Source organism: Mus pahari, chromosome X (assembly GCF_900095145.1).
Source record: "Mus pahari chromosome X, PAHARI_EIJ_v1.1, whole genome shotgun sequence".
In the NCBI taxonomy this organism is placed as follows: Eukaryota; Metazoa; Chordata; class Mammalia; order Rodentia; family Muridae; genus Mus; species Mus pahari.
The window spans coordinates 142,099,507-142,108,447 of record NC_034613.1 but is presented as its reverse complement, the minus strand read 5'-3'; the positions used below and the strand labels follow the sequence as shown (position 1 = coordinate 142,108,447).

Genomic DNA, 8,941 nt, shown 5'->3' with positions numbered 1-8,941 from the left:
GGGAAGTTTTCTTCTATAATTTTGTTGAAGATGTTTCAGGCCGTTTGAGTTGGGAGTCTTTACTCTCTTCTGTACCTTTTATTCTTAGGTTGGTCTTTTCCTTGTGTCCTGGATTTCCTGGGGGTTTTGGCTTAGGAGCTCTTTGCATTTTGCATTTTCTTTGACTGTTGTGTCATTGTTTTTTATGGTATCTTCTGCACCTGAGATTCTCTCTTCTTTCTCTTATATTCTGTTGATGATGCTTGCATCTATGATTCCTGGTCTCTTTCCTAGGTTTTTCCATCTCCAGAGTTGTCTCCCTTTGTGTTTTCTTTAATGTTTCTATTTCTGTTTTTAGATCCTGGACAGTTTTGCTCAATTCCTTTACTTGTTTGTGTTTTCTTGTATTTCTCTAAGAGATTTATGTGTTTCTTCTTTAAGGACTTCTACTTGTTTTGCCTGTGTTCTCCTGTATTTCTTTTAGGGAGTTATTTATGTTCTTAAAGTCCTCTATAATATTCATGAGATGGGATTTTAGATCTGAATCTTGCTTTTCAGGTGTGTTGGGATATCCAGGATAACCTTGGTATGGTGGAAGTACTGGGTTCTGATGTTGCTTATACTCTTGCACTTGCCTTTTGCCATCTGGCTATCTCTAGTGCTTACTAGCCTTGCTGTCTCTGACTGGAGCCTGTCTCTCCTGTCATCCTGGTTGTGTCAGAATTCCTGGGAGTCCAGCTCTCTCTGTGATCCTGTTATTCTGTTACCTTGTGATTCTGAGATCCTGGGTGTGGCAGAGCTTCTGGGAAGCAAGCTGTCTCTGGGATCCTGACATCCTGGTGTATTGGAGCTCCTGTGATCTGGGTATATCAGAGCTCCTGGGAGTCAAGCTTCCTCTGGGTGTTGTAGGAGTTGTTTTTGTTTTTGTTTTCCAAGACAGGGTTTCTCTGTATAGCCCTGGCTGTCCTGGAACTCACATTGTAGACCAGGCTGGCCTTGAACTCAGAAATCTGCCTGCCTCTGCCTCCCGAGTGCTGGGATTAAAGGGCTGGTGAGATGGTTCAGTGGGTAAGAGCACCTGACTGCTCTTCCAAAGGTCCAGAGTTCAAATCCCAGCAACCACATGGTGGCTCATAACCATCCATAACAAGATCTGATGCCCTCTTCTGGAGTGTCTNCTCATAACCATCCATAACAAGATCTGATGCCCTCTTCTGGAGTGTCTGAAGACAGCTACAGTGTACTTACATACAATAAATAAATCTTAAAAAAAAAAAAAAAAAGGCATGTGCCTCCATGCCCAGCAAGACACTTGTTCTTAAGAGACTTTCAATCTTCTTTTGCTTTATATAGTTCTCTTTCCCACAGGAGAGGGCTGATCATGGAGGGCTGTAGCCTCCATGCTGTATGGCAGTGCATGTGGGATGCAGCCCAATACTTAAATTGCATCTTAACCATTCTGCTTCATTAAGCAGCCCTCATTACTCATCCCCCTCTTCCCACCCTTGACAGCAGTGTTGTTGATCTCATAGGACCTGGCAGCATGATCAGCCAGCCTGTCTCTCCATCCAAGGCACCCTGCCAAAAGCCAACTCCTCTGCTTCCAGCCTTTACCCCTTGCAGGGTCCTTGTTAATCCTGTCTCAGTTTAAATTGATTCCCCACAGAGAAGCCATGTTCTAACAAAGAAAGCCCATCATTTCATATCATTATCAAGTTAGTCCATAGTGATTTTCCTCTGTAACACCTGTTTACTCCTAATCTCACCACTGGGCTACAGATACCTTGAAGAGCATACTCTAAGGATATTTAAAACGGTCAATAATTTGCCCACTTTGCCTTGAGAGATATTGTGGGTCAATGCAAATGCCAGCCCTAAAAACAACATGGTTTTGATTTCACAGTATGAATTCCCCAGAGTCTGGGAAAAGGTCATTGTTAGCTGAGGCTGTCCCTTAGCAGCCTGGCCCCTCAACATTCTGAAACATCAGGAAGGACTGCACTCACCTCTTCTTCAGTGGACTGGGGGCTGCTGGTGACTTCTTCAAGGGCATCAGTCACTGAATACTGTCAATCTCGCAACTGGTTCCAGTTAGACAGAATGTTGTGATACCCAAACACTTTCCTGCAATTTCCAGTGGAGTTGTAAAGTTTAGTGAGGCCTTGGTAATCATATTCTAGTCTTCACCAGTTTCTTCCCAATCACTGTGGATCGCAGGTACAGTATATCTCAGCATTTTCATACTGATTCATGTCATAATTATACAGAGATGCCAGCTGTCCCACCGAAAGGGTCACTTCATAATCTTCTTGACCAAGGAGCTGCTCCTTAATCTGAATTGCCTTTATGTGCATTTCTTCAGTTTCCTTAAAATTTCTCATTGACTGATAAAGTCTTCCAAGGTTCCCATAGTGCTTTGCGGTCTGTACATTAAATTCTCTGAATGCTTTCTTAGCTAGCTGCAGTGAGGACAAGCGCAAGTCGTGTGCTTCCTGAAGAAACCTCTGCTCCGTCTCCGTCAGTTGACTGCAATCTCCTCAAAAATAAGTGCTTTCATCTGCTTTGAAGAAGCCAAAAAAGATGATCTTCAGGTAGGATGTGGGTGTGGGTTAAAATGATGTCACACGTCTGGTCTGCTACAGGGCTAGGGCCGCTTGTGGATGTGGGATGCGGGAGTTTTGACTGCTCATACCCCATGCCCCGTAGGGGCAGGCATCGGACTGTGAGGAGCCACAGGACCTCGCTCCAGGGCCAGAAAGCACAGTCTGAGGTCCCCGCAGACCTGCCAGAATTGGCTGGGGTCCCCAGGCCACAAGGAGGCTGAGGACGACAGGTTCTCAGGCTCTTGGACACCGAAGATGCTGCTAGATGCTGTGGAAGAGCTGAGAACGAAATGGGGTCCGAGGGGCTGGTTCTGCCCCAGGGCTGAAGGGAAAAGGGGAGGAGGAGAGCTCTGGCTGGTCCCATGGGGAGGAAAGTGTCCTTGATTTGTTTGGGCATGTGGCTTGGCTTAATGAAAACCTTGGCTGAGGGAGAGCACAGGGAGGCCTCCTGTGTGAGATTAGATGAGGCTCTTTAGAAGAAGACCTGCTCCATTTTCCCCAGAGCGGGTCCCAATGAGAAGAGACAGTCCATGGTATTAAGAGTTGGGATGAGTGAAACTGTACCACATCCCCCACCCCTGTTTCTCAGGGTGGGCCTGAGGTTAAATACCTTTTGCAGGGAGGAGTGTCTGGGAAGGAGAGTTTATTGGCTAAGCCCTTCAGGCCTTTAGGTGCCTCATTAAAATGGAGATTTGTCTTGAGGCTACATAATCTGTAGTCATGTCCTCTACCTGTGGAGGGACTTGGGGCCTTGCCCTGCGTGACTGATGGCTACAGAATTATGGAGAGCTGAGGCCTTGTATCAGGAGCCTAGTGTCTGGGAGCGTGGCAAACACCTTCCACTCTTTGCAGGAACACCTGCTAGGTCTCTGGGGTTTAAACCTAGCTCACCCAGAAAACAGGCTGCTTTTCACGGTCCCACATGCGAGTAATGATACCAGTGACTGTTTCTGCATGAAGTAGCACAAACTTTCCAGAGCTGTGCTGGTGAACATACGAAGAGTAAGCCTATGAGCTGTCGCCACCGAACACTTGACTGTGGAATGTGAGGGCTGCCTGGTAAATTGCAACAAACTTGCAGATATTGTCTGTATTGAATAAGTAGAACCCATAATCTAGCAGGGTGTCAGAGTATTTTGGGTATTTGGATCCAAAATGATCTCATGCCAATACACTGCATGTCTAATTAACTGTTCTGCCTTCTTAAATTCACGCTTGACTACACAAGCCTTAAAAGCTTGTCTTAAAACATCCACCACAACTTTGATTGGTAAGCCTACAGTAATTTCCTTCATTGCCTCAACGCACCACATGTGTGCTGACTGGTACAGTGATGGTGAGAAGGTTTCTCTGTCTTGCTTTCAGTTGTGTACTCTACATGATGCTCCACTGGTTTTGAGCAGCAGAGTGTTGTGTGAGGTTACTTCTTGTGTGAAATAGAAATTGCAAATATCATCTAGGTGAAGAAACACTTCAATTAGCTCAGACATACATGGATAAGCTGTCAAAACATGGCCAGCAAGCAAATAGAGCTGCTCTCTGTGGAGAACTAAGAGTGCTCCTGTTTGCAGAAACCCACTATGATGGGGCATACTTCTGAAAGTCCTGTCCTAGCCTCTTGAGTGCTGAAGTTACAGGCATGTACCATCGAACCCAGTATATGTAGTTTTAGGAACCGAACTCAGCTTCCTTCATGTTAGGCAAGCACTCTTAACAACTAAAGTATATCCCTAGACTGTTAAATCCTCATGTTAGTGACTAATTTTAAGATTCCCTTTACCCAAAACCACGTTGACAAAATAAGGAAAAATTGATTGGACTTTCACTCTCCCCCTTTTTCCTATCCCTGCTAAAAGAGCAAAAATATAGCAAGACCTCAAATCTTTAATCTAGGTGTCTTAGTTAGCTTTAACTGTCACATCCCAGAGTCACCTGAGTATAAACCCCAGTTGAGGGATTATCCAGATGAAATTGGCCTATCAGCATGCCTGTGGTGGATTGTCTTGATTTTTTTTAAATTAATGTAGGAGGTCACTGTGGGCAACACATTCCCTAGGCTGGTGATCCTGAGCTGTATAGGAAAGCTAGGTAAGGATAAACCTGAAAGTGAATCAGCGAAGAGCATTCCTCCATGGTTTCTGTTTCAAATGCCTGCCTTGCGTTCCTGGCCTGGCCTCCCTCAGTGATATACTGTGACTTGGAAAAGCTGAGTCAACCTTTTCTCCTCTAACTTGTTTTTGACTGTGGTGTTTGTCCCAGCAACAGAATGAAACTCGAACACTTAGAAATCAGAGAGACCATTATTGATGAGTATTACTCATATGCTATTCAGATAGAGAAGGCTCCTTGACAAAATGCAGAGATGGAGGATATGTGTGGTTGAGGAGGACGGGAGGAAGTAAAGGTGAAGATGTCAGGTAGCTTTTGTCAGAACACAGATTTAAATCAATCCTTGGATATTAGGAATTCTTTCCTGGTCCCCTGTCGTGTCGTGTCATAGGTTGTTCAAGCCAATACCATGAGTTGACTGGTGATGCATAGGAGCCCTGTTTTGTTTCACAGAATGCAGCCCAAGCTACTGAAATCACAGCACAGTTAACAGTCTGGGGATGGGTCTCCTGCCAGTAGAATCAATTTATCTTGAATAAATGTAAAGTGCTTGAAAGCTTATGTACTGGAGGTAGTGTTTTCTACTAGAAATCTAAAATGGATCGTGGAGCACAGAACACATGGGCTCGTAATGTTTACTCCCAAATAAACCCTTTAGAAAGAGAGACAATGTGAGAAATATGTACATATGATTGTTCCTAGCAGCCCAGTTGTCTACCACGTTTCCCACATAGTAGCTATTCAGTAGAAGCATAAAATGGAATTGAGCACATCTTTACATCCCACATATGACTTCACTAGCCAAGTGACAGTTTGTTTTGTCATTAATTCAGATGTCTGTTTTGTAATTCAAACTGAATACTTGAAGAGGAGTGCAAAAGATGGTACATCAGTTAAGAGTACGGGCTGCTCTTGCAGAAGGCTTGGGTTTGAATCCAAGCATCCACATGGTAGCTCACAACTGTCTGTACCTCTAGTGCCAGCATATCTAACACCTCTTCTGGCCTCCTCCAGAATCAGGCATCCTTTTGGTGCACATACATAGATACATACATACGTACAGGCAAAATACCCATATACATTTTTAAAGATGAAAAAATAAATACTTGAAGTAGAATCATTTATTAAGCATTTCTATTTTAATCTGGTACTGCTTTAATAAACATGAGATGGAATTCTTTTACAATAAATAACATTTATTCATGTGTCACATACACACACACACACACACAGAGAGAGAGAGAGAGAGAGAGAGAGAGAGAGAGAGAGAGAGAGAGAGAGAGGTGTTTGGGTGCCCATGGAGGTCAGAGAAGAATAGCAAATTCCCTGTAGTTTTAGTTCCAGGTGGTCCTGGGAATTCAACTAAGTACTCTTCTCCACAGCCATTGCCTTAGGAATAATTTATTCATGCCTGAGAGAATGGTAAAGGCTAAAGAACATCCAAATGGATAGCTGTTCACAGCTGCTTGTAACCTCAGCTCTAGGGGATCTGACACTCTTCTCTGGAGTCTATATGCACTTAAGTATTTTAATAAAAATGTATGCAGTCCAATGTTATTAGAAACATGTAAACATGAACAGGCAGAAATCCCGCCTACTGCTTTATCTCCCAAAGCTGACCCGACCTAAAACCTCACTTTAAAAGCATTTTCTTGTAAAGGACCTGGCTTAGGTCAGCCCTGGAGGTTAATAGTAAAAGTGTATGTATGTAATCCTAGCACTTGGGAGGTAGATGCTGATGGATCTCTGTGAGTTTGAGGCCAGTCTTTGTGTCTCAGACCCATGGGAATTGGAAAGCCTCCCCCAGGTGAGGCTCAGAGGGATGGCAAAGCCTTCTGGTCTGAGTGCAAATATTGACAGTGTTATACATACATACATACATACATACATACATACATACATACATACATACATATACAGAGAGTGTCAACCATGGCTTCTTCCTCCCCAAGGACTGCACCCTGAAACTGCTCCGTTATAGATGCCTCCTACTGAGATTAGTTAAACCTGCCTCCTTGTTGAGCTGTATACATGAACCTGCCTTCTTTAGATGTATAAAATAAATGCACTGAGTTTCCTGCTGTCTCTTGGTGGTACATCTCCATCAGAGAGCACATGGCCCACAGGATCCTGGCTTTGCTCTAAGAATACATTTGTCCTTTCTTCATTGTCTTGTTAACCCAGTTAAGTCCCCAAGCCACACAGAACATAGCACCACATAACAAGTTCCAGGCCAGTCAAGGCTACATAGTGAGACCTTATGTCAGCCCTCCCACCCTTTCAAAAGTCAAAGAACAATGCTGGGCAATAGAAGTTTCTACAGTGATGGAATGTTCCGTGTCTGAAATACCCAGTGTGGAAGCGACTGAACAGAAGTGACTACAGAACACTAAAAAGGTCTGCAGATAACAAAATGAACTAGAGACAATTAAGACCTAATACTTAACACAGCTAGAAAATAAATCTATAATTAAATGGCCAAATGCATTACTAAGAATTGACCTTTACTCATGTTAGATGGTTTGAGTAGTTCTCCTTGTCTTCATCCTCCTTCCTTTAGTTTTTGAAACAGGGTCTTCTATGTAGCTCAGAGGCTGGTCTGCCTGTCTCCTTATTGTTGTGGTCATGGACATATATGCCACGGCTTTCAGTTTAACATTCATTTCCAAAGTCACAAAAAGGTCACGGGCCTAAATTTCAAGTCCTTGTATGTCTAGACATTAAAAGAAATAACAAGTCCTTTAAGCCAAAGGCTCACACAGAAAACTCTTCACCTGTTTTTAAGTTTCCAGGCTATGTTTCTCACTGACAGAGTTCAACATTCCTAAGAGTCACCAGAAAAGAAAGAAAACGAAACTGGGATGGGGAATGTGCACAGATGACCCCATAGCATTGTGTCAGTGGAAACACAAGGCAAACCAGAAAAATATCTAACCTGCACTTAAAGCAGGCTCAACATGTAAAGTGAATAAATAAATTAATGTTAAAAAAAAAGCGGCTTAGTCATGGAGTGGCCAGGATTGGGGTATCAGGAAGACAAACGAAGCAGCATCTAAAAGGTTTAATAATTAATACCCATGACTCGGACTAATGCTTTCATTGAAACAGCCATCTCCTACTGGTTATTTGTGGAAGTGTACAGGATTCATGGTGTATTTCTCCACACTCTAGCTCAAAATAGTATTCTCTCAGTTGATACAAGTGGGATCACACACACACACACACACACACACACATCCATAGTTGTCTTATTCAACAGATGTTGGAACTGAGTCTTCTGGGGCGGGGGGAGAAGTTTCTTGGCATAAACTTTTTGTCCTTTCCTACCAAACTATCTGGTTCATGAAAGGGCTTTCCAATTCGGGAAGTATATGTCATTGCTTTCCATCGCTGATGAGAAAAGTACAAATGGTCCAGGATGTCTTCATCTGTGTCTCACTGGGAAGGTAAACATCCTAAGACAGCTTCATCCTCAAACAAAGGGGCTTGTTTGGTTTTGTCTGCTTTATGTGTTTGTTTACTGTGTGTGTGTGTGTGTGTGTGTGTGTGTGTGTGTGTGTGTGTGTGTGTGTGTGTGCTGGGGATGTAGATCTGTGTTTGTGTGTGTGTATAAGCATGTACATGTCATGCTACAGGTGTAGGTCAAAAGAGAACTTAGGTAAGTCGGATCGTCACTTCTACCACGTGGGTCAATGAGATTGAACTCAGATGTGGGGTGAGTGCGTTTGCTTTTTGGCATTGTGTTGTTGAAGCAGGATCTTCCTAGGTAGCTCCAGGCTGGCTTAGAAGCTCCTCAGTAGCCTAGGCTGGTCTTAGACTCCTGGCAGTTCTTCTACCTCAGCTCCCTGAGTATTGGGATTAGAAATGAAGCACCATGCCCAGGCGAAGAAGATGACTTTGTTTTAACTCCAAAGACTGGTAGTTGTCTAAAATCAAAATGAATAAAACGTAGTCTTGCATAATGGTAATTCTGTTTGTGCTGTCCCAGTATGGTGGCTGATAGATGACTATTGATCCCGTGCTAAGGTTGTTATAAGCAATGACATGAGGAGAATGTCCCTTTTCCAGCTACCCTGACTTAGCTACAACCCTGTCACCATCACACTGAATCTCTGGTCCTAAGAGGTCAAAACTGAAATTACAACCAACCCCCGAGATACTCTGAGGTCTACGAGAGTGGGATGGAAGCTCTCCCCCAGTGGGCATCCCACCAACCGTGGCAGTAGAAGTCCTCTGGGGTCTAGGCCTGG

At 43.7% G+C, this 8,941-nt stretch overlaps 1 pseudogene; it reads right to left on the bottom strand.

Moving 5' to 3' along the window:
- Window positions 1-1,933: 1,933 nt before the first annotated feature.
- Window positions 1,934-4,230, bottom strand: LOC110314541 (annotated as a pseudogene).
- Window positions 4,231-8,941: the final 4,711 nt, after the last annotated feature.